At 38.2% G+C, this 27,009-nt stretch overlaps 1 protein-coding gene and 1 pseudogene across 5 annotated transcripts in view; both read left to right on the top strand.

The window, feature by feature from the left end:
- smap1 (small ArfGAP 1) overlaps window positions 1-27,009 on the top strand; it is a 130,947-nt gene that overhangs the window by 66,053 nt on the left and 37,885 nt on the right. The window lies entirely within an intron of this gene.
- LOC137045742 (5S ribosomal RNA) lies at window positions 12,142-12,258 on the top strand (annotated as a pseudogene).

The raw sequence follows: 27,009 nt of genomic DNA, 5'->3' as shown, positions 1-27,009 counted from the left end.
TTGGCATGACTGTGGGATAGTAGCTATGTACCCACATGTTGCCAAAGCAATAAAAATGTAACGCGTTATACAGGTATAGATAAATAGATAAAAAGGAAGAATAAAAAAACATATATGGCTATATTGTGCATATGTTATCACATAACTCAACAAGTGATAATTACAGAGAGCAGTGGGGAGACTAGAAAGAGCATATAAGAGCATATTAAGAGTCCCTTTGTCCCTCATAATATGGCAAGAGGACGCATACTGCGCTGTCAAGTGGATATCTCTCTCTCTTTCTCTTTATGTAAAAGTCTTTGCTGTCACTTTTAATCAAATGAATGCGTCTATAATAAACAAAAGTGTTCATTTCTTTTTTTAAATAAATCTTTCTGACACCAAGCATTTGAACTTTTGAATCCATTTTAGCATTTCAAGTTGTATAAACTAACATTTATTAGAATTTTATAGTTTAATTAACATTTACTGTATGAATGTAAAATAACAATATTACATTAATATATTTATAAATTAACATTAAAAGGATAGTTCATTTTAAAATGAAAATTCTGTCATCATTCCTCACCCTCAAGTTCTTTCTAACCTGTATGAATTTCTGTCTTCAGTTGAACACAAGGGAAGATATTTTTAAGAATGCCAGTAACCAAACAGTTAATTGGAAGTGGAGGTGACTTCGATAGTATTTTTTTTCCTACTATGGAAGTCAATAGTTCCAGGTAACTGGGTGGTTACTGACATTCTTCAAAATATCTTCCCTTGTGTTCAACTGAAGACAGAAATTCATACAGGTTAGAAGAACTTGAGGGTGAGGAATGATGACAGAATTTTCACTTTAAAGGGTTTAAGTTAATGATCTGCAAGACTGGGGCTTTATTAATGCTGTTTATTGATTAGAGTAAATGTTTTGACAATTGGGTATAGTGTTTTAATTCTATAATATATGGTGTAAAAACATCTTAGTGCTGCCCTCTTAAGGTTGAACGGTGGCTACTGCAGTCGAATTTTCCTATTGGACGTTGTGGTGCATCATGACGTAGGATGGTACTTCCACTGGCTCACTATCCACGCCCCTGGTATGAGCTCACCACGCCCTAATAAATGCTTTCCCTTGATCACACGATGAAAACGGCTTCAGTCCAGTATGAGCGCTCGTTACATGAAGTAGAAACATTATGAATTAAACTTTCCCGTCACTTGCTTTCAACATCCTAATGAAGAAAATACAGATAAATAATGCAGTTGTAAGTACATGTTAAGCTTTTCTTGTGATATTTTGCCACCCGTCATGTCTACAGGTAATTTTTATACTTCAAACGCTTTCAGACAAACCCTGACTTGCAAATGGTTGCCGTGGAAATGAACAACAATACCGTAACGTGCTGGCGTATAACGTTATAGTCTAACTTTTATTTGAGGAAATCTGTTGTAATGGTTTGAACTTATTGGTCCTGTGGTTTTTTAGTGGCATTCAGTATAAGGATATGGCTGTTTAGTGTTCATAGATAAGTTAGTGGTCTCATTCTCTCTTGCACTGCTGCTTCGCTAGCATGAAAGAATAAATGAAAGCATTGTCGGCCTCGGGAGTTAACTCCGTTTGAGCCAGTGGCTCGATTGATAAGGCTCTATGTCTACAGACATTTCACCCTCCTCCACTTCAGGTGAAGGTGGTGGAGAAAAGTCCTCTACTTTAGATGACCGATCTGTTGCAAAGCTACTGTCCTCACTCCAGTCACTATCAATCTTTGCGAGTCTGACAGCTGTCAAACAAGTTGTCACTACTATGGTTTTCAGCGCCCCCCCCTCACACACACACACACACTCATTTTTCAAATATTGCCAGAGGCCGGAGTTAGGCTGTGAACAGGGGTTTAGTTAACGTTACCCTTTAAAGTGAACTATCCATTTAACCACAATTTTTGCGCTTTAAAATTAATCGATTTGTAATGCATGTTTCACAAACTAACAATGTTAGCAAACTGAACCTGTTTCCACAGATTTACTTCAATTGTACCCAAACTGTAGTATGTCCTAGCCTGACGTGGTCATGCTCAATTCTAGTCAGAATATGAGTCTGAAACTGCTCCATTGGGCTGTGATTATGCGGCGTGTTTCAACCGAACCAGGAAAGACATCAATTGGATAGACCTACAACCAATCAGAGCAACGAAGCGACGCATTGTCAAATGTCAACATAGTTCAACATAGTAGAGCCAAGTCTGCGTTTTTCCCCCCGCTGGTTGTTTTCTATGTCCGCGGATTGAAACGACTATTATGTGATAAATAGACCCATAAGTGTGAATTTTAGCAGGCATCCTTGCCAAAAAATAACACACATTTTACCCCCCAAATGCCATTTTTCCCCTGGAGAACCCCCCGAAAAGCTATTGTTTAGGGCTAGTAGTTGGAGGGTTTTGTTGTAAAAACTTGGCAACCCTGTCTGCACGTGCGCTGAAATCAGGCTGGAATACACTCTCTTTGCCGGTGTTGTAAAAAAAAAAAAAAAAGAATTTAATGATACACAGAGTACCTACCCAACATGATCATCATTTCTGAGAGAAATTGTGAAGGTGAATGCATATAGAAACAAGCTCTCCGTTCAGGATTCAAAAAAATATAATCCAAGCCCCTTTGATGATGCGCATGATTACGTTACTGCTGATCATCTGTCCATCATCGTCTAAAGCCCGCCCTGATGATTTCATTGGTCCTAAAAGTTTCTGTTCGGAGATAATCCCTCTTCTATGGAGCGAGGCCAGACCGAACTGCCCAACCTAAAATTTTTGTGGGCGGGGCTGAGTTTGGCTGGCATCCAGGCTAAGTATGTCCTCTCCCATGGTTTCAACTCAAATAAGATCAAATAAAACCAATAAATGTTTATAATAACAATGTTTTTTTTTTTTTTTTTTTTTTTGTAGCTATAGACCTCATACTGATACAGTTGTATATGAAAATTACATTTATTTACTAACTTTTGTTTAGCAGAAATACAATTTAGAAATAACCAGCCAAATTATTCTGAAATATAAACTACTTGATAGCATTTACTTGTTTATTGAACTGTTTCATAAAAGCAATATCACACTATAGCAGTTATACAGTTGTAATGACTGTGCCGAATCACATCCAAACCGCTTTCTTCACGAGTTCTGGTCTCGCTTCCGTGTTACCTCATCAAAACGTTGAGTCATTCTGTCTAAAACCGCCTCGGCGTGACCTCACTTGTCTCTCTCCTCTCTCTTCATTTCCCACTCATAGTCTGCGTCGGAACCGTAGATGCTGATTCACTCTCCAGCCTGAGGACACCAAATAATAAGAAAGTCGGTCACATGATAATGGCCGTTCCTCTCTGTGCTTCCTGCCTAATCTAGGCTAACAATGACCTTGGGCCTGTGCTTATACCACACACACATGGGGAGATGGGTTTCTGCTTTGGGGATACAGAAAAGATTGAGAAGGGAGAGGTGATGAGGGAGATGGAGAGAGAAATGAGGTTTGGGAAAGATGGAGATAGAGAGAGAGGAAGACGGAACAAAAGGAAAGGAAATGAGAAGGGGAGAGAGGGAAGTATCGAGGGAGATGAGAGAGAGGTAGTGTTGAAAGGAAGGGGGAGACTGAGGTGAGGAAGAGGAGATAAAAGACGAAAAAGGTGTGCTAGTGCAGGGCGGGAGAATGGTGCGAGACTGCGTGTGTGTGTGTGTGTGTGTGTGTGTGTGTGTGTGTGTGTGTGTGTGTGTGTGTGTGTGTGTGTGTGTGTGTGTGTGAGTGGGAGAGAGAGAACGAGAGATTCTCACTGGGCCGCTCATGCAGGGAATGGGATTTCAGGATTCACTGTCCACTATGCCTAAAGGCGCGCGTGCTTGCGTGTGTGTGATAGAGAAATGTTGTGTGTTTCTGGTGTATGTGTAGTATAAAATAGCTACAAAGATACTATGGGTCTGTGACTTCACCAGTGGTTTTATCAAAGATGGGCGCTGATGCTGAGGGATTTCTTCCTCCCAGACCACATACACAGCCTTCAAATGGCAACATGAAATCTAAATGGACTCCATTTACTTTTTTTATGTCTGTTCCTAATATCGTTGTACAGAAAAATTATTTGTTTAAATAAATGACTTTTCAGCTGATTTCAGCTTTCACCAGCCTGCAACCCAAACATTACCATTAACACTAAATGCCTCTTTCGTGATAAAATCTATTCCCAATGGATAAAGTCCCATTTCCCGGCTGCAAAATTTATGGGAAAAAAGTTGATGATGAAAAATGATTATGATTGTGATTCTGGTTTGGTTTTTGTTTTTACAGCAGAGCTGCAAAATGTAGACAAAAATGTAACTTATTATTATTATTTATTATCATCATCATCATTATTACTACTATAAATCAAAATAAGTATTACTATTGTAATATTTCACTGAAAGAATGTGGGTATTTATTAAAAAGTAATGAAAATAAATAATAACTTTATTTTTCTGTCCAACATTAAAATTGCAATACTAATATTTTAGTATTTAGTGTTATTTTCTTTTTTTTATTTCTTAATTTTTAAATGTTAACCTAACTTTTATTTTGCGGAAGACCACAGGGGGTCTTTAAAGTTTATTTTTTGTTGACAAAAAAAACGCTTTATATCCGCTTCTCATTAAATATATGGATCGATGGCCATGTCATGATTTCAGTAGTATTTTGATTAATTGTGCATGTTGCAAATTCATGTTGCTTTTAGAATTGGAGTTCTCTGACTCATAATAAATGTTCAGTTGTAAGGACACACACACACACACACACACACACACACACACACACACACACACACACACACACACACACACACACACACACACACACACACACACACACACACACACACACACACACACACAGAGCCTCTGTTCCTCCAGGCCTCCTCCACACCTGTGCTGTGCCCACTGCTGCCCGTATGTCGTCTGTTATTTATAGAGCACGACTGACCTCAGATCATACTGACTAAGCTCAGATCGAGGTTTGTTCTCCCACGATGAGCCTCCATTAGTCTGTAATCTCTCTCTATCTCTTCTCATTTTCGTTCAGTGTCTCTCTTTTTCTGTCTCACACTACAAAAAATATCTTTATTTTAATCAGTATCTTTGTTTGGTGTGCGGGAAAATCATCGAAACAACCCCAAAACCAGTTAATGACAGACGTACTGTGATCTCTGAGGTTGTTAATCGATAGTAGATGCTTTTGTTAACCCGTCAATTTGCTCAAATACCAAAAGAAAAACGGCGCAATAGTGATTTCGCAACTTTCAAAAATAGTTACAGGAGATTGAAAATCTATCACCTAAAATCAAAAGTTTTTATTTAATGGACCTGAGCTAAAAACTAACAATGAACAGTTGTATTTTTATTTACGAATGTTAAAAAGGATTAATTAATTCTGTTACAAATGTATTGCTCATTGTCAAGTAATGATAGTAAATGCTTTAATTTGCTTTAACTAAATAATTTAGTGTGTGAATGTGTGTTTATATATATATATATATATATATATATAGAGAGAGAGAGAGAGAGAGAGAGAGAGAGAGAGAGAGAGAGAGAGAGAGAGAGAGAGAGAGAGAGAGAGAGAGAGAGAGAGAGAGAGAGAGAGAGAGATTGTTTATGAGCAAATAATGTTAATCTCATTTTGGAGATTGTTTTTTTGATCTAGGCAGCTATGAGTTGGTTTGATTTCCACGCACGGATGTATAGGCTGTTGTATGTCTGTAGAAAACATTCTAGATTTCGTATAGATGCAAGTATGTTTGTGGGCGCACGAGACCTAAGCTAATTATTGTACGCCGTGGGAGATGAAGTTTCCACTGTGATGGAGGTGTGCATCAGATGCTGGACCTTATCGCCAGCTTGCGGTTTCTGGAGAGTGGTTGAGTCCCTGATGTGTGGTGAGGTCCCGTTTTGGACAGCCATTCGAGGGAGGAGAAAGTGAGAGAAAATCGTTATTTTAAATATATAAAGGAGATGGGAATGGTATCTGACAATAAACAGATTGTAGGGGGAAAAAAAGGTTTACGGAGGCACTGAAGATGATGAGATGAATTTTATATGGAGTGAAATAATAAAGAAAGGAGATGGAGGAGAGAGAGTCGCCCTGCAGGAGGTGTAAAATGCAGTGATTTGCTGGTGCTGTAAGTTGGCACACGCAGGCCAGGCAGAGTGAGTGCTGTTTTTTTAGATGTTTTTCTGCAGTGTCAAAGGACACGCACACATAGATGCTATATATGCATTAATATACTATAACACCTTTAATTAGGCCATCACAAGACCCTCTTTGCACTTTAAGTAATTAAAGTTTTACATTTTTTAATGCATTTAAATGTGTTGTAAGTATTTTCAGTGACACCAGATGCTGTTAAAAGCAATTGGATTTTAAATCTTTGTATGATAAGCATTCTGGTTTGCTGGCGTGTCTTTGGAGAGTGAGATTTTTGAGGGATTTTAGTAGCAGAAGTGTAATGAAGCAGCTAACATTGCACCTTTAATGTCTAGAATATGACACGTCTAAGTGAATCACAATATTCAACAGACAACAAAAATATATTATCCTATGGTATTTGATTGGATTGTGGATGTGGTATAGTTATGGCAATTGCTATGGAAAGCATTACTGTTATTGCTCATAAACTAATGGTTATGGAATAATACAGGTGCACTAACCTTCAAAAGGTTGTGGTTTGAACGTTTTTGTGAATAATTAGATCTAATGATTAATTTTATTCAGGACAAACATCTACACAATTTATCAAAAAAAAAAAAGCTTTGAGAAGTATCCTGAGAAAAAAATGTAATCTCTGTTTCCTAAAAAATATGAATCATTAATAATAATATTAATAATAATGTTAATAATTAAATTTAATTATGGATCATGTGACCCAAAAAAATTAATATCAAGAATTTTAATATATCACGATATTACAGTTTTCTGATGAGTTTCGTAACTTCACAGTGAAAGACTTCTTAATCTTGTTGAATGATTTCTGTGGCTTTGTGGTTGTGTAAATTGTTCAGACAGTGACCACAACAGACATCACTTGCGGTTAGGGTACTTTAGCGCTTGTAAGATCAATCTGTATATAAACTGGGTCATCAATGTAGTAGAAATGTGAAATTATTTTTGAATTTGGTAATCTTGACTACACTCATACATTCACAACGCAAGTTCAGTCTGACGCCTTTCAGTTCATGCCTTTGCAAGCTTAACTTTCATAGAAATTAATTAGAGAAGTTAAAAGACTTACATTGCTCACCATAGCTCCATTTAAATGAGTGCCTGTAGCTGCCAGCTGAGCTCTGAGTGTGTGATCTCCATCCCCCATCCGCGGGTTCAAAACATGCGGAAATGGTTCCCTCTGCTGGCTGTAGTCTTTAGCCTTTGGCCAAACAGTCAATTTGCGTCATAGGAGGAATTTTTCCAGAAATAAAATACATAAATATCTTGTCTCAGGGGGATATGAGGGGGGAAAGCACAATCATTTGAATATACTCCAGGGTTTCTACTGATACAAAGCCATATGCTAATCGCTGAAGTAACCCTTTAAACACAGGAGAACCCTGCAGCACATTTACAATTTATCTTTTTCACGTGTAACATTAGTGAGAGAAACGTAGAGCCAGAGAGAGCGAACATATCCTCTGTTATACGTGTATATGTGTCTGTTAATTCATGGGTGTTTCCTTCTGTTCACTGTTCCAGTCACGTTAAAGACATGCTTTGGATCTAGTTTTTGGGAGTTTGGAGTATAAGGTTTATAAAAACTATGGATTGGTATTGTAAATATGGGCACTCTATCAACATTTTTAAAGGATCTAACATTAATCTTAAGTAACTTTATTTGAAATATATATAAATGTTTTAAAGTTAAGCAAATGTTTTTCTTTGCTTTAGAAATTATTAAAATAACATGGATGTATAACCTTTGTAAAGAAGCAATTTGTATTTTTATTATGTGCTTATCAACCACACACCACAGATGTTGTCAGTGGAGCTTAAAGTCCACCAAAAATGTAAATTCTGTCATTTACTTATTCTAAACCTGTATAACATTTGAGGATGACCTGTATGAAGCAAATCAGATGATATTTAGGCGTTTAATGTTATTTAGGACTCCACTGACTTTAATTGTATGGATAAAAGCAGTTTGAAAAACTTCTGTGTCCCTTATCAAACATGCCTGATTCAGCTCATTAGTAAAGACTTCAAGACCTCAAATAGGTGTCAAATAAGAAAGACGTCAACAATGTGTTGACAGTACTCCAGGGCCAGGGTTGGGATCCACTGCCCTAGTACTTTGCATCGTGTGTGTGTGTGTGTGTACACTCGAAAAAATTAACTTGCACTCTTGTTAGTTGCACTCAAATCATCCTTGTTCACATTACTTAAAAATTCATGTAACTTAATTAACTTGAAGTTTACTGAGTTGTTTCTACTAAAATAGAAACAAGTATTATCAGCTTTACTTAAGTGTTTGTTTGATCAGCTTAACATTGTTGAGTGAAACGAACAGACTGGCCGGAGGATCTGTGGTTCCTTTGGGGGACTGCATTTGGAGAGTACATTTAGGGATTAAAGTATTGTTTTATGTGTTTTTCATTAAAAAGAAAGATGATTTTAGTGTATGGTAGTGTTTAATGTTTAGTTATGTTGGACATTTTAATGAGTTTCTGTAATCATGGTTACCATTATTCAGAAGAATGGTGCCTGTGTTTATGCTGTGGGCACTCATATAAACACATTTATTGGATGGACGAATGCCATCAATTAAGTTATTTTTGAATTTTTTTTTTAAAAATGTACTTCTAGAAGTAGTTAATTTAATGAGGTAAATTAAATCGATAAATCTGTTTACCTAACATAAACTTTCATAAATGTAAATTATTAAGAAAGCTACACATATAAATATTAGTGACAGTGACAATTTCAAATTGTTTGTATTACTTAAAAAAAATTGTCAGCTTTACTTGACATTCTTTTGTTCATATAACTAAATTTTTATTTGTGAAACTTACTCGATATAGTTGTGTGGAACCACTTGATGCTGCTTTTTTAAGTAAATTCAACAAATCATTTTTTTAGTCTATGTGTGAGTGCGTGCATGTGCGCACGCATTACCTTTGATGCTGCGGCAAGTGTGCGACTTGGAGAGGAGTGTACCGTATTATTCAACAAGCTATGTGTGAGTCAGTAAATGTATAGATCAGAGCTTGTCAGCACACGCTGTGCGCTGCGTATTGCAGAAGCATAAATCACAGGAAGACATGATAACAGAACCCAAGATAACACTGTGCACAGCCATACCACAGCTGATATATATGAGGCTATGAAAGGCCTGTCTTCATTTTCTTGATTTGTTTTAGACCATGTAGGCTGTTTTTGTTTAAACCTTGTACTGAATTTGAAATTTATGGAAAATCACATTAGTCATATATGCAATATTTAGGTTCTTTTAAAAGAACAATTTTTTTCACCACTCTTTGAGAATCCATACGTTTCAGTCTTCAATGGTCAATACTGCAGCTTATTTCTGGCCAAGAGCTGAACATTTATAAAGACTGTCTGACCAAAATTTAAAGCAACCATCCACATTTAATTTAGTTTTTACTTGTCTTAAGAGCTATTGTCACACTGTCAGTCATTGTTTCAAAGTGCACACCTGCCTCCTACATTTCTGCCGCTACCTCAGAAGACATAGCAGTGCAGTGTGGCAACTATACATTGCCATTTTTTAAATAAGACAACATCTGTATTGCAAATCCCTCCATCATGTTGCGTTTGCTGTTGTTGTTTTTGGCATGTACCTACCAACACAACGTCATTGCAATTGAAACCAATGCAGATATTCTGGATAACAAAAGGGCGGCATGGGATACAAATCAAATGAGCAGTTGCGATACAGAATGTCAATAATTTGAATTAGATTCCAATCGGATACACCAATAATTTGATTTGGACTGACAGTGTGAACCGCCTATCTGAAGTATCACCTCTAGCACTAATACAAAATTTTGCAGTTTTGTGTGGTAACAATTACTTTAAAGTAGTATTTTGGTAGAAAGTCTAAATGTAAGGTAATGGATAAATTGACATTTTGTTCTTAAAAGGACACCAAATAAATGCATATCATTTATACACCCCACTTTGTTTCAAACTTGTCATATTTTTCTCACAAAAGATGTTGTTCTGAAAAATGAATCGTATTTTTGTACATATAATGAAAGTCAGTGGGTTACAATGTTGTTTTGACTTTCAAAATATCTTCTTTTGTGTTCCACTGAAGGAAAAAAATAAAGTCGTGCATGTTTGGAACAACATGAGGTTGAATACATTGATAGAATTTTCATATTATTGGGAGAACTATCCCTTTAGCTATCACACTGGCATACTTGATACACAGGAGGCTGTGAACAATGCTGTTAGTGGTGCCCATTAACCAGAAGCTCCTCACTACGGCCTGTAATATAGTGTTAAAACGGCTCTTTCCCCCAGCACCACCTTCATCTCTGCCTCTTCCTTTCAACAACACATCTGCCTCCAGCCCCCACTGCTGGCAACCTTAATGCGACAAGAGCCACGTGTACGCGAGCGAGAGAGTGAAGGGCGCCCTAAATGAGCAGCGTCCTCTGACAAACAACACTCTTCACCTTAACTAGACATGTCCCTCCCCCACCATCCGCTCAGTCACCCTGCAGGGACCCAGTTTAGTTTCACACACCACACGCAATCGCATGCAAACACACACACACCTGCGAACGGGCGATCGATAGCAGTGCCGCAGGGAGTCTGATCAATATTGCCTGAATTTGGAGCAGCGGGAGAGTGGCGAATTAGCCGAGACCGTTTCCCGCCGCATATCGGCACCAAGAGAGCCCACGTGGCTTACTCTGTTGAAAATGTGTTTTTGTGTGATGCATTTGTGTTGCACTCATTTGCATTTTTACACATGCGAGCGCTCTCACAAAATCCACCAGTGTCCACTTAAACAGTCACCACATTCATTAAAGGTGTCAGATGCAGAACCGAAGCACAAAGATGTCATAAAAGAACATGTTGTCCTGGTGGGTTTGAAGCCTCGTTTCGAAAACCTTCCACTGGAGGCGAAATATTAGCGAAGTTTCAGAATAACGAAAGCACGAAGGCACTAGGTGGGAATCATAATTAGATCTGCGGCAGCTTTTAAGCTTTCGGTTGAGGAAATGAGGGCTAGGATTTCTCAAGCCCTGTGGACTTCTTCGTGATAAAGATAAGCATTTATGAAAAGTCTTAATTAAAAGTTTATTGCCGGCGGAAGGTCGGGTGATGGTGGCTGTTGCCTTTATCTGTTTGTGTGAGGCTGCAAGAGAAGGATAAGATCTCAGAAACCTGACTAGGATGTTACACGGCCATATTTGAATACATCTGAACACGCAAACATAAAAGCATGGTGCTGTAGTTAGGATTCTTGGTTTTGTCAGAAAAGACCCCCTTCTGAGTGTCGTGAACCGAGAACTGTAAAAAAAACGGTAAATCCAATTACTTTATGCAAAGTGAGATTAGTTGTATTTTTATTAAGAACTAAATAACTTGTTTTCAAATCTGTTAACGGCACCGTATACGCAAAAAGCAGATTGCTTTGATGTGGCGAGAGCAAATGAGTTTTAGAGAACCAGCCAGAGGAAAGTGCATCAAAAAATGCATCTGAAAGTGGCGAGTAGATGTAACGCCTCTTCTGAAAGCAAACGAGGAACTTCTAAGAGCCTTTTTTCTTTTAATTGTATCACTGTCTCCCACAAACCCCCTCCCACCGTTATCTCCCACCATTTCTCTCCTTTAATAAGCCATCATTTACCAAGTCTGACTGCGTCCTGAAACGTGTTTTGCATTGATCTCTGGGCTTGTGGCTCGCCTGTCTGCGTCACAGCAGACCAAAGAATAGGGTCAGGTCCCATATCACTGACTATGCCTAATGAAATCTCTTTCCTTCCTGACCCACGACCTGATGTGAAATTTGTGCCAAGAATGTTTAGTTTTTTTGCATAAATTAAATGTGAAGTGTGTATTTTTTAATGTTAAAATCAGACTCTTGTGCTAAAGATTCACTGTTAGTGGCATAAGGTGCATAATGTCTGAATTGCCAGCAGCCATATCACCCTGTAGCCCAAGACTGGTTTCCCACTGAAGCTAAGCAGGGCTGAGCCTGGTCAGTACCTGGATGGGAGACCAAATGGGAAAACCAGGTTGCTGCTGGTAGAGGTGTTAGTGAGGCCAGCAGGGAGTTCTCACCCTCCGGTCTGTGTGGGTCCTAACACCCCAGGATAGTGATGGGGATACTGTACTGTCAAAGAGCACCGTCCTTTGGATGAGACGTTAAACGGAGGTCCCGACTCTCTGTGGTCATTTAAAATCCCAGGATGTCCTTCGATAAAGAGTAGGGGTGTAACCCCGGCATCCTGGCCAAATTTGCCTGATTGCCTCTGTCCATCATGGCCTCCTAATAATCCCCATATCCTGATTGGCTTAATCACTCTGTCTCCTCTCCACCAATCAGCTGATGTGATGTGGGCGTTCTGCCGCAAAATGGCTGCCGTCGCCTCATCCAGGTGGATGCTGCACATTGGTGGTGCCTGATGAGATTCCCCCTTCTACATAAAGCGCTTTGAGTGCCTAGAAAATCGCAATATGAATGAATTGTGAATATGTACCGCAGATGATGAAACGAACTTCGCAAACGTTAAAAAAAGTATGTTCTGTATAGTATGAATGTGTGTGGTATTAAAATCCAGATGGTCTACAATTACCATGTTGTCTTTGTTACGTCAGCTGTTGTGGCCATCGATTGCACAATTGGAAATCTTGCGGGGGTAGTAGGTCATCTGGGTACACTTCGCAGGTAACACTTTAGTTTAGGGTTCAATTCTCACTATTAAGTAGTTGCTTAATAATTACTAGGATATTGCCTTAGGTCATATTAATGCCTTATTCTGCATGACCATATTCTACATCCTTTAAACCTACCCAATACCAAAATGTTTAAACTACGTTAATACTTTAATAGGTAATAATTGTGAGAATAGGACCCTAATCTAAAGTATGACCTTTTCGCCTTCTGTTTTATAAATACTATGAATTTGAAAATGGTACTTATTACATTTACAGCTTTTTGGGAAGTCGGCATATTCAGACACAGATCAATCTTGCCATTTTAAGAGTCTATAGCTTGTTAAAATTTAAAGTAATAAATATTTGGTCTACTTTGTATTAGGTGTCTTTAAAGCTGAACTATGTAACAACGGCGTAGCTTGATGACGCCAAGTTTCAGCACAGAATCTTGGGACGTGGTCTTCACCTCACAGCCGGTAGGAAAAGAATCGGGATAGGACTCGGGCAAAAATCTTATGTTCATGGATGCGGTTATTAACGTTACAGTATGAAGCGGTATGATGTTATGACGTTACTCTGTGCGTTCGCTCAGCTGCTGCGGTGACACTTGTTGCACACTGCTAAGAGGAACGCGCTTCTCCCAAATAAAAAACCGAGAGTAACGCAGATATGACGCAATTGACAGGCGATCCGGTCAGGCTTTCTGGTTCTTTGGTTAAAATAGCAATTTTTTTCACAAATTACAAATAGTTGGAAACATTTGGGATATTGTAAGAACTCAACTGAACAAAATATATAACACGGGCCTGGTGGTTTTTAGATATTATTACTGTAAAAATCCCACATAGTGGACATTTAATTTTAACATATTAACATCTTTACATTATGCATTTGATACAATGCTCTTATTGTGTACACATTTTTACATTGTTCTTATATATATATATGAAACCTGTGCCTAGCCTCACCTATACGTGTATATTATAATTGCATAAGTGTTTTGTTCTAAAATTATGGACATAATAAGCACATAGTAGTTAAGGACACCTAATGTAGTGTGAGCAAATTTTCACCCGCCCTAGTGGTAGAAGAGGAAATCGACACAGTTTCTGTGCAGTTCCGGTGCCTCTTATGACACACAAATCACACACTTCACCTTTAGAATTATTAAACTCAGTTTATGCATTTCTTACTGTTTATTTGGATACCTCTAGAGTTAGACTGCTCTGTGCAGCTGTGTGTGACTTGACTATAGATCCAGGCTGTATATGAGACTGTAAAAATGTAATTTGCTGCACGGCGATTCACATTTCTTTTATTATTAATGAACTTGCTGAGAAGTTATGGATGCTTTGATTCTGTCTGCCATTGTTTGATTGTGTGGGAGTGAGAAGGGGAAAAAACAAAGGAGAAAGAAAAACTGTTTTCAGAGCACCACTTCAGCCTCCTTTCTCATGTGGCCGAAGGGTTGGTCTTCCCCCTCCCTCGTCTTCCCCATTTACACCGTCAGACCCTGCAAGCTGAACATTGCATTTGACCTTTGCAAAAACAATTTGGAAAGCGTGAGGATCCAGTAGGCGTGAAAATGACTGTGTGGTTAGAAGCCTGGAGTGGAGAAACTGTAACTCCCCACCCTGTGAGTATGTGCGTGTCCTTACTGAGATTGAGGCCTTAACCACCGTATTGACTTGAGGCTTGAGGTGCGAGTGAAGTGGCTCTGGGGGTTCAGACAGCCCTCGCTGAGCTTCATATATACTGCAGTGAGGGCATCATCATTAACCTCAACATCTCAGCCCATCCACTCAGAATTCACATTAGCTGATATACAGGCCAGAGTGATGTCAAGATAAAAGGTGAGGGAGAGAGTGAGGACGGGGAGGAGGAGGGGGAGTTCTGGGAAGATGAGGGTGCAGGCAACCTTTAGAGAATGAGATCACACAGCAGGAGGGCCATGATAACGCACACACCTGCAATTCAGAGGATGCGCTGCAAATAATCATCATCCGTCACTTTGACGAACTGGGTTGTAAATTTTCCGTCATGCTCCGTTGTTATTTTCATTTTCCTGAAAATGATATAGATGTATTGCACTACATTTATATATGCACATTTGTTCTAGATATAGCCTACCCAATACAAATATTTTCAATAATTAAAAATGACATAACCTATTCATTGACAACTCGCACTTTCAACCTTCTGGTTTACCCAGTTATCACATACTCTACCGTTCACTCTAAGTCTGAGGTTAATAGATCCGGCTCTTTTGAAATTTGTATTCAGCAAATAATCCTGAAATGTATCACAGTATCCACAAAAATGTTAATGGTTTAACAATGGTTTAAACATTGATGATAATAAATGTTTCTTGCCATTTTAGAACAATTTGTGACCATTGATCTCTAATGTTCGGTAAATTATATACATGGTCATTTTAATGTGACATTTACTACAAACATACAATTTCTATCGCAATTTTCAGTTTAAATATACAAAAATTAAGCAAAACTGCACAAGAAATTGACTTTTCACTATTTTGAAGTATAAGCAAAATAAAAAAACAAGTGAAAAGACAAATTATATTTCTTAAAGATAATTTTTTGGAAAACTCTTATTTAGTGTTGCTCCTCAAGAAAATGTTGTTACAAGAATTTTTGACGGGAAAACAAGACAAAACAGGCTAATTAAAAAAAAGTCAGTCAAAAAAGTCAGTTTTTGCTGTTAATATCATAAGAACCATTGTGGCATGAGCTCTTTTAGCATTACCAAGTGCAGTGTTGTACGGTTTTGGCTTTTTCCGTTTATATTTTGCTCTTCAAAAAATTCAGAAGTCACTGCAGTTTTGCCATCTGTTCACCAGATTATTTGAACAATACTTCATGAATTACACTAGGAATGACAATTTTTCCCCCACAAATCCTCACTTACATCTATTACTGTAGGGGCAGGAACTGTCCGCCCATTTTCTTCAGTTCAAACTAGAGTGGTTCTGATACTAGTATCGTAAATATTACTGATACCACAACAAATTCTGGCATCGGTATCGGTGAGTACTTGAAAAATTCTCGATCTGATAGCATAATTCTTAAACAAGACTACTTAGACGTTACAAACTAACGTTAACTTAGTTATTATGATGACCGCTCGCTATGTTTAACTGCTGCACGGTTCTTCTTCGCTGCTCAGAATGCATTGTAAACACAGAAAGTTGTGCTGTGTTGCCAAAAGTAACAGTTAACCACTGTTAGAGCAGCGAAGAAGAAATTAAAACGCTTTAGCAGTATGTCCGCTGTTAAGCAGTTTTTCAGACTGGAAATTAAATTTTAAAAATGTGGTGATACCAGTGTTTCTGTAGTATGTTACCGACTACTGTTAAAGGGGGGGGTAAAACACTGAGTTTCTCATGTCAATCTTGAGTACCTATAGAGTATTATTGCATCCTTCATATCTCCGAAAAGTCTTTAGTTTTATTATATTTATAAAAGAAATATAGGCTGTACTGAGTCTTTCCGAAAAAAATCGAGTCGATGGAGGCGTATCGTGTGGGCGGAGCTAAAGAATCACGAGCGCACGCAGTTATTGCATGAGAGCGTCTGACAGCTGTGACACCCTCAAGTGTGGAAAAGAAAACGCTACCCTAAATAAACCATGACTATCAATCAGATCAAACTAATACATATATGATCCAGAGTCAGATCCGGAGGCTGAAGACAGGTTTATAATGACATGATTTGGTTTATGGACTATTGTATGAGACTAAACCTTAGCAGTAGCAAGCAAAACGGTTTTGCACGTCAGACTAGTGTATAGAAAAACAAGGGAGTAGCGCATTTCAATGAAGAAGCACGTTTTGTGAGAACGTCCCCTAGGTTTATGTTTGGGTGGTTTTATAATAAACAAACAGACACATATAGTGTTCAGCTAAAAAAATGTATTTAAACACACACCATAGATTGCATGCTCCATTGATAAATTAGGTATACACGATCGTGTTGTTTACTGATGTTTACTTACGCAACGATAGCCAACAACAGACATTTGAAGCAGTTTTACTCACCGCCTGCTTCCAAAGCAGGACCGTGAACCTTTATCGTTGGGACCACTCCGTCAAAAACACACTTCTTTGGTAATATTGTTGATTTCGTGAAGTCCTGTGACAGCAGTGACCGTGGAGATCCACTTTTGCGACACGACTGAAGCGATGTTGTGACTCTTCCCGTCATTTCTGCATTCAAATCAGTTCAAATGCAGCGCTGCCTTCCCGTAATGCTATGGGGGCGCGTTAAAGTCACTTGACGTCACCGAATAAAGTGGAGCACGGCGTGACAGAAGTGTTGCTCGGACAAGTGGATCTGCACCTTGAGAGCAGTGTTTATGGGCGTGTATTTGCTCTCTTGCTCTGGTCGCTCACGTGCGCAGCCCGTACGGCCCATACAAGGACATTCCGCCCTGTTGACGTCAAGCGGACCCATACTCGAAAAAAACTCTCCAAAACTTGTGAGAAACCTTGTGAGATTATTTTTGACACAGAAATACTCCATCAAACATCCAAGTTAGTTTTTGAAACTTTGTATATGTTTAGGATGGGAATCCAAGTCTTTAACAGTGTAAAAAGCTCAGTATACATGAAACAGCATTTCACCCCCCCCACCCCCCCCCCCACCCCATGTGTATATTCGGTACCAGCAGCTACGTTCAGTCACTTCCGTGTTTATCTAAGCCCATCTTAAGCCCCGTTCACACCGCCAGCGATTTTGTCACTTGCATATAAACGTCATTAAATAGTACCGTTTTTATTACTAGTGTTTTGCAGAACAGAGCAAGTTATTAGAATACATACACACTGTACTGTAATAGGTAGACCATATTGCATGCAGTTTAGTCAAAACTTACTTTATATCCCCACAATCCCAGACACGTTTTTCCATGCATAATTTTTTTAAATGTGTCTCTGTATGTAGGCTACACAGATACATATCATAAAGAATAGGGGACTTGCTAAAAGCTAATATCAACAACTCCTCTGGACACCGCAGTAGCAGCAGTAAAGCAGACGGATCACGTGCACTCCACTGACTTCACTCCTATTGGTTGTCGCTCACGAAAATCGATTCTCGTTTGCATAAAGTTGAAATTTCTGAACTTTTGTCGCTTGTCTCACGTCGCTTGACACGCCCACATTCTGTCGCCAACTGTCACTGTCGCTCATGTCGCCAGAAGTCGCCAGCACTACATTGAAATGAATGGGATCATGTTGCTTTGTCGCTGCGTGTCGCTGGCGGTGTGAACGGGGCTTTATGCTCCAGACTGTAGCCGAATATATACTAGTGGCGAACGAACGTATAAACTTAATGAGAGTACCGTTTCATCTGAGAAAACTGTCATATCATGAACACAGACACTCAAAGGTCTTCACGGCAACCCGTCAAAATAAAAGTTTGGTTTAATGTGAAGAAATCGACAGATATATTAGGTTACTGTTGTAGCCTACAGTAGATTTAGCATCTCTATGTAATAATAATACGTCTCTAATAATAATAATTACATCTAGATGGTTGCTTATTTTTACCTGTTTTGTTTAGTGATTTTATTTTCTGATTAATATATAATTTATTTTAAATAAAAATAAATATTAGTCACAAATGCATGCCGGATAATAAAATACTGTAATAAATACCGTAGTTTACTGTCTGTATTTGTTCATGTTTTATTAAGGGATAAGTCTGAAGCACACCATTAAATAACTCTAGCTATTTATACAGGGCTAGTAGTATATACAGCTGTATACAGATACACACACAGCAGGTATCGGATCAGAAATCGGTATCAGCCAATACCCTGAGCCCAGGTATCAGAATCAGCATCGGGAAGAGAAAAAAGGGTATCGGAATATCTCTAGTTCAAACCTCCATTAGCTTCCTTCACTGTGAGATAGTTTTAGTAGTGAATTGCAATAGGCTAGATAACTTATGTATAATATGTATATATGTATAACTAGTTCTATATGCATTTTAAAACAGCTGAAAGCACATTTAATTGTCTGTCAATGTTTTTAAACTTCAGTAAATTATAGAAGTTTATAATAGTACATTTATAATTAATGCAACATCTGCTGTGGAATATTTGTGCACCATTATTTTTTCGTACCACCACCTTCCTTTTCATGCTACGCTGTCAAATGAATTAAGTGAAGCCAGCATAAAAAATTGTTTCTGTCTGGCAACTGAGAATTCTGACCCCTCAAAGTTAGTTTCCATAGCCTTCACAAAAGCAGTGTCTAGGGAAGAACACAGTGCATGTGTGTGTGTATGCAAGCAGGCAGGCGTGGAAGTATCAGCGCACCGGAGTCTCCTCAGTGTGATGTGTGTTGACAGTTTGTGACGGGCCAGAAGCTCGGTCCAGAACCCCCTGCAGTGCATCATTCACAGAAGTGAGCCCTCGCACCAGCGTTCCATCTCCCTCCCCGCACATCTATTGTTGATCTGTTGAATTGTCATGCCTGTCCATCCCATCTAATGCTAACAAAGCCTTACGACTGAAAAATGCCCACTACCCACATACATAATACAGATTACAGTGGCCATGCTTACTGTGAAATGTTTGAGAAAACACACTCACACATCCATATACATGCAGTTCACTGCATAGGCTTGCAGCAGATAAACAAGCTCTGTTTTCATCCTTTTCCCTCATTATCGCTTTAGGCCATCAGCAGGCCCTCAGATTTGTTACATTGTAATGCGTCATTCACAAAATTCTACACATTTCCTGCCTTTTACGTATTTGTTTATTATATATTACTTAGATTATGGTTGCACTTATTGTTTACACTTAAGACTAAGAAAAAAAATATGAATTTTTGTCCGTTAGAAATCAGTGGAAAGGAGTTTAATTAAGAGATCACACAGTCTCAATCAGAAGTTGTGGAAGCTCATAATTCGTGTACAGTGAAGTCTGAAGGGACTCATCATACAGCAGAGAAGCCATTCAGTTGAGTTTGTGGCAAAACCATTTACAGTGCTTGTATATTGTTGCCTTTCAGCGAATATGATAAATCATATGCAGAAAGTAATGACATTTATTACAAGATGATAAACATTTGTAAAAAAAAAAGAAGAAAGTTAAAACATTTCAAAATCCACTTGCATACCATTTTTTCCAGTCATGAATTTTGTAATTTTTTTTAAAATACTATGCAAAAATCTAATCTCGTCTCATTCGCGTGAACCCAATCTCATGTCTAGTCTCGTGAGCTAGGTGTCTTGTCACACCCCTAGTAGTTTAGGATGATACAAAGTAACACTGAAAAATATTAACAATGGACTGACAGTATTTTTGGAAGAAGAAAAAATTAAGAAAAATGTAATGATCCAATCAAAGTATGCTGTGGTCTGACCCGTTAGTCTTTTGTTAGTTTGCTTTAAATGCCTTAAAATCAGTTGACAGTTATTTGAAATGTTACTTTTTATATTAATTTAAATAAATATATATATGATAGCATCAGGGATGGAATTTAGCACCCGCCACCAGCCAAATGCGGGTGATTTTGAGTTGTGGCGGGTAAACTCGCTTCACCTACCGGCCACCGTGGCGGGTAAATAAAAATAGCATACTGTTTCCCCTCTTTATAAACTGTGTTCAGTGCATGCGAGTGCGGCCGTATGTCCGAATATGACCAGTCGTTTTCGCCGTCATTACCCGGATGTAGTGCCAGAAGACACGAATACGAACTCGCACGCGCTGAAAGAAGATCCGTCACTGTCATCCGGAAGCGCGCACCCGTCTCACAGCGCGCAAATGTTGAGTTCTCTTTCAAGTCTTGTGCTTAAACAGACAAACTCACACAACAAGTATGCCAACATGATCATCTTGATGAGTATCCAAGCAGACATAGTCTGAATATGCCTTAAGTTTTTTATTTTTTATTTTTTTTTTTTTTATTTTTTTTTTTTTAATATGCCTTAAGTGAACTTTATACAGTCGTGAAAGATGACGCATATCCTTCTATTAGGTCTTAAAGGGGAAGTAGCCTTTACTGTACTGTTTAATGTCAAACAAAAGGACATCACTCACTGCTCTTGATTGAATAGCTTTTGTAAGTTTAATAAGGATTAATCTTTCGTTTAAACTGTTAAATATGCAGTTATTTTACATTTGATTACTTTATTCAATTTTTGTACCTTTCTGCAGGCCAGACCTGTACATTATTATTTAATGTACACATGAGTGAGGTCGAGTTAAACATTTTAGTTTGAATTTTATTTTATACTGTGGGTTGTTGCAATGTGCTAAATAAATATATGCATAATTTGTAATTGATTTATTATTTGAAACTTTAATATTAATGTAATTGCAATGCCTTGATTTTTAGTAAAGTTACACAGTCATAGCATTAGCCATAAATGCAATGGATAATTGGCAAAATTTCTTTTAGTGCTTCGGTTTCAGCCAATAATTTTTATTTCTGTGCATCCCTACTGACAATGTTCTGCTCGGTATGTCGTCAACACGCTTCAGGAGATGCCAAAACTAGTCGTTTCATTGTTGGTACTAAAAACCTAAAACTGGAAGCCATAAAAGAACACGAATCATCCAAATGCCACATCCAGGTAAAAAAAAGAAAAAAAAAAAAGAGAGAACATAGAGCCCTACTCATTTAATGAAATGTATATCAGTTCATGGTTTGTGTGTGTATAAGAGTGAAAAAATGTCAGTATTTCATTGAGATTTGAGATTAAATAAACTGCTTAAGTATTGTAGAGCTTGTAGTATTAATTTTCACGTGCAGTAACACATTGTCGGTTAAAAACAAGAAAGTGGCTGGTTAAAACTTTGAGTGGCTGGTAGATTTTGAAATCCACCAGCCACAGTGGCCGGTGGACAAAAAAGTTAATTTCCATCCCTGGATAGCATATATGAAAAGATATATTTTGGTTAGAATCATGGGCGTCGGAACCATTGAACATGGTTGGGACAAGACCTATCCACTTTTTAAGACCAATGATATTGTACCTACCCGTTCACTTTTATCGTCTGTAATTCAGCACATGTCTGTTTACCTACCCCCTAACTGATGTTAAACATGTTAGATGCTTTATTTTCCCTCTTTTATTGAAAGTAAATGCCATTCCGATCGGATATGTGATGGGAAAAGGGAGTAGAGCGAGTTTGGCAAAAGGCGGATTCGAACCTCTGGTCGATGGTTGGAACCATCGACACGTATGATTGGAATACAAATAGCATAGTTAACATAATACAAGTAAAATAATGACATGCCACTGAATCTTAACCAAACTTAATTCTAACCCCAAACCTATAATAAGTACATTATTAGTAGTTATTTAATATCACTCAGTACTATAGTAAAATAGTGTAACCAAAAATGTGTTTTTTTTTTTTTTTTTTACTGTTTTTTGTTTGTTTTTTTACTGTTTTTTGTTTGTTTGTTTTTTAGTGTAAAAAATTGTGTGCTGCTTTATGCAACACATAAAGAGTGTACTGCGCTTAGCTGTTTAAAACTCTTAAAACATCTGTTCTGAGAAATCTCCTCACGTTCCGTCTGGACCTGACAATTCAGTCTGTCATCATTCGTCCCGTGTCTCAGAGTTTTTGAGTTTCAGCTGCATGGAGCTGTAATGCCACCCTTTTTCCGCAGGAAGTGCGAACTCCGAGAGAGCGTGTGGATTAACAGCTGATTAAAGTGGAATTGGAATAAAGTAATCAGTGGTGTAAGTGCCTGTGCTGATTACGAGCTGAAGACTCCTCAGGCCACCCCAGTTTAGATCCCTGATAAGCACAATGATGAACTATAATTAAAGATAAGCATATTAAATGATAACCGAGTCCTGCTCTCTCCCCCAACGGCACAGGCCTCTGTCTCTTCATTCTGTGCATCCGCTGGCAGATGTTGCCACGCTTCCATTAACCACTGGCTGGGGTTTGTGCTGCTTTAATTACTGAAAACTGAATGAGTTTGACTGCTCATCATGTTCCGTAACAGGGGTTTAATTTATTACATCCAGCTTTAGTGTTTGACGACTAAAGCCCATAACAGTGCTTGGTCAGTCAGATTACAAGTTTGGCACTAATTGCTGTAAAATATTAAAGAGGTCTGTATTTGTTGGCAATCTTTGGTTCGTGTTTGTGCCAATGGGAACCAGTCTAACAAGCCTTCGAAGCACTTCTCGTCTGTCTTTGTGTTTCTCACTGTGGTTTCACAAATAATTAATACCTCTGCTCTGGCTCGTGTGGAGTGAGGCCTTTGTCCCGGTCTGTGAGTGTGTAAAGGAATTGTGCTACAGGAAGTGGCATGTGCCCTCTCATAAGTTCAAGAACACACTGTACTTTCAGCTGAGAGCTTCCACTATCATTATTTCTGGGCTGCAGAAGTAGAGCAGAACAACATCTCTTCTGTTCCTCCTCAAGACACCAGATCCCTTTCTCCCCACATTTTATTTTATTTTATTTGATCTTCTATTCATTTGCAATCTAAAGTTTGTTACGTAATATTTTTTCTTTTTATTTCACAGACAAGAAAACGCTATGTAGGTATTTTGTGTTTATTTACAGTATGTTGTGGTGTATTGTTTTGTCTTGTCCATTTTGTTGGGTCCCTTATAACATTGTACCTTTTAATCCATAGTTTCTATTAATAGTTATTGATAATAGCCAAGTTTGTTAGTAGTTCCTATTTATAACCACTTTATACTATAAATGGTTTCCTTTTTTTTGAAAGTCTGTTTCAGTAGTGGTTAATACAAAGTTAAAGGAACACTCCACCGTTTTTAGAAATAGGGCTTATTCAACTTCCTTCCTACATTTAGATATGTGGGCAAATTGATTTCTGTCTCAGTGCATGCATTGTTTTAGTTTGGCAGGGTCGCCGCTTGCTTAGCTTAGCATAATGAATGAAATCCTGTGTTGCCAGCTAGCATGTCGTGAGTAAAAGTGATCTGCGTATTCGCAACAAGTACAAATAGCGATGCAGATTAAGACTTTCCTTGGCAGATATTGACTTGGGACTAGTGTTGTCAAAAATATTGATATTTCGATATGTATCGATACTGGAATATCTGAAACGATACGATTCTCAATTTTTACAGTATCGATACCAGCTGCGCTCTCCTCTCCGACCGTCAGCGAGCTAACACACAGGCATATTCTCACTCAGCCCGGTTAACCTCTGAGCACGGCGAAGGCGCGTTCTGCTGGACTTTTTCCTCATGACAGTGTGTTAGTGTTAGTGTGTGATCGGTCTGAATTTCGCGCGGGATTGCACATAAATTAATTCTACTAATCCCTGCCGATTTCGTCCTCACATCTGAAGCGCACACATATAGCCTACCGTAATAAAGCCGCCTCTGACATGATACAAGTGCAAACATTTGCTTCCTTTTCCAGCTTATTATTGGTCAAATACACTCAAAGAATGATCAGTGCACATCTGGAAGAGTATTAACGTAAACACAGTCGCAAACAGTTCAGGAAGAACGAGTAACAGGAACAGTGTGCAGGATCCATGCGTCCGTTAGTCTTAAAGGGACCGCAGTCATTTGTTATTCAAACTACAAAAAGACAAACGATCAACTGCTCTTGACTGATCAACTTGAGTAACTTTAATAGTTTCATCTGTACGCTATTTAATTTTTTTTTACAAAGAACATTATCCAATGTTGTTTTAAATGTAATTACTATGCATTTTTTTATTCAGTTTCTTATCTGAATGTTAGACCTACCTGAAAACATAAAGCAGTCTATTTCATTTGTATCTTCTATTCTATTGCATTTATTTGTGCTATTGTTTGTAATCTGTTTATTTGTTCTTATTTCATTACTGTTTACTCGTCTTTTTAAATTCAATTTACCATTAGAAATCATGCTTTCTTGTGCTGTGTGTAAGCTATTGCAACACAATTACCCCATTGTAAAAAATACATTGAGATAATTTTAATAGTAATTGATCAATTGATCAATAATTGTTAAAATCAAAACGATGCCCAACCCTAAGGAACATGCTGGCCACATGAATTTTTAGTAAAAAATAACAATGAATAATAACAAGTTCTGTTTTCATATTAAGCACCTTTTTTTTTTTTTTTTTAACTGGGGTATCGATTTAGTATCGATATATCGATATTTTAGTCTGGTATCGTATCGAAGTCATAATTTTGGTATCGTGACAACACTACTTGGGACTATATTATGGGGAAGCATAAGATTGACATAGGATTCCATTCATTATGCTAAGCTAAGCTAGCGGCGACCCGGCCAAACTAAAACACTGCATTGCATGCACTGAGACAAAAATGCATTTGCCCACATACCTAAATGTAGGAAAGAAATTGAATAAGGCCTGTTTCTCAAAACAGTGGAGTGTTCCTTCAAGTAACTAGTATTTATAGCAGAAACTATGGTTATGGTAAATGTTTTTATTTATTTTAAATATTGTATGTGATGTCTTCTGAAACACTTGTCTGCCTCCTTCATAAAAACAAAACAACAACCATATAATTTTTTGGTCTTCGAACATCTACAAAAATAACATACCGGTAGTCAAATCAATATGAAGACTTGTATCTTCCTCTCTGATATTCATAGCTGGAATGCATGAAGTTGTGAGTGCCCAGCCGAGTGCGTTCAGCGTTTGCATCAGTCCAGAATGAAGTGTAGAGTGAGTGGCCCTGTTCATACCGCCTGATCGCACATGAGCATCTCCCTCTGATCCTGTTTGCATGGCGCGGGCGCATCGAGTGTAAGGGAATGTGACCCAAATGGAATTATTCTTCCATCAAAGGGAAGTATTCATGAATTAGAAATGACCTTGATTGGAGAGGCCCCAGAGACACAACGCCACAGTTCAAGCAATTTCACACCCGTTCACTGAACGGCTTTCGAGAGAGTGATGGAGGCAGTGAGGAAGGGCTGAGAGAGGATGAAATGCATTGAAAGAGGTGTGGAGGAGTAAGAGAGAGACAGGTGTATAGATTAGATATGTATAAATAAAAGCATAGCATGGAGAAAAAGTAAAAGGCTAGCAGACTACTCTTTAAATCAGTGTTATTTTAATATTATTTATGTACTATTATAGCTTTATTAATATTGTAAACTAGCTTTTTTTTTTTTTTTAAAGGTTTTATTTTTTTAGCAATTTTTTTGTGTTTAAAGGTGCGGTAAGTGCTTTATGGTAACCAATGTTCATTTCAAATCACCAAAACAAACATGCCCCTACCCCAAAAGGGTCTCACCCTATTGTGATATCTTCACCACACATACATGCGTAACGCGGGCAAAATGGCGGAATCTGCTCTGATGTCTTCAATGAGTGAAAGCAATGTGTGTTACTATGGTAATCCAGTTCAAATGTTCAATGAAAGTCATCCCTTCCATCCCAAAAACACAAACACAGTTCTCATGAGCATCTCGATAGCATGAGCACGAACATATATAGGGTTATATCGATCATGAAAAGAGGAACCAAAGGTAACAACAATAATATTTTAGGAGTATATTACCTTTGGACACACTTTGGGAAGTGATGCTTGAAACGGACAGTGGTGGAGGTTTAGATGTCCAGGCTTATCGCGTGTGAAAATAAATGGGTCTTTATCATCGCTGAAGTGAACAACAATACGATTGCAAATGGACAAACAAGCGAGCATGACGTGTACTTATTCAAGCCAGCATGTATTAGTTCTGTGAAACAAAACAAAACTAATGTTACTCGCCTATCGAGAAGAAATAAAGCAACCTATAAAGCTCTCTTCTCAACATCATTAGTAGACACTGCCCTTACTACTGATTGGCTACAAGTTTGTTTTGGTACTCGGCCGGAGATGCTTTTCTAAAGCATTTTTGATATATCATTTACCCCACCTTAAAATAAAAAAATGTAACTTAAAGGTCCCATGGCATGACATTTTTATTTTATGAAATTTTTCAACATTAATATGAGTTCCCCTAGCCTGAATGTTGTCCAGAAGTGGCTAGAAATTTTGATCGGTGTAAAACGAGTGCTGGCTGTCTTTCTCTGCCTTTGAGAAAATGAGAGCTCAGACAAGCTGATCTTGAATTCTCCTGTTATGACGTCATACCAGGAAAGGTTTCCTCCCCTTCCTCTGCCGT

The sequence above is a fragment of the Pseudorasbora parva genome, chromosome 17 (assembly GCF_024679245.1).
Source record: "Pseudorasbora parva isolate DD20220531a chromosome 17, ASM2467924v1, whole genome shotgun sequence".
NCBI lineage: Eukaryota > Metazoa > Chordata > Actinopteri > Cypriniformes > Gobionidae > Pseudorasbora > Pseudorasbora parva.
This window is presented reverse-complemented; position numbering and strand designations above follow the sequence as displayed.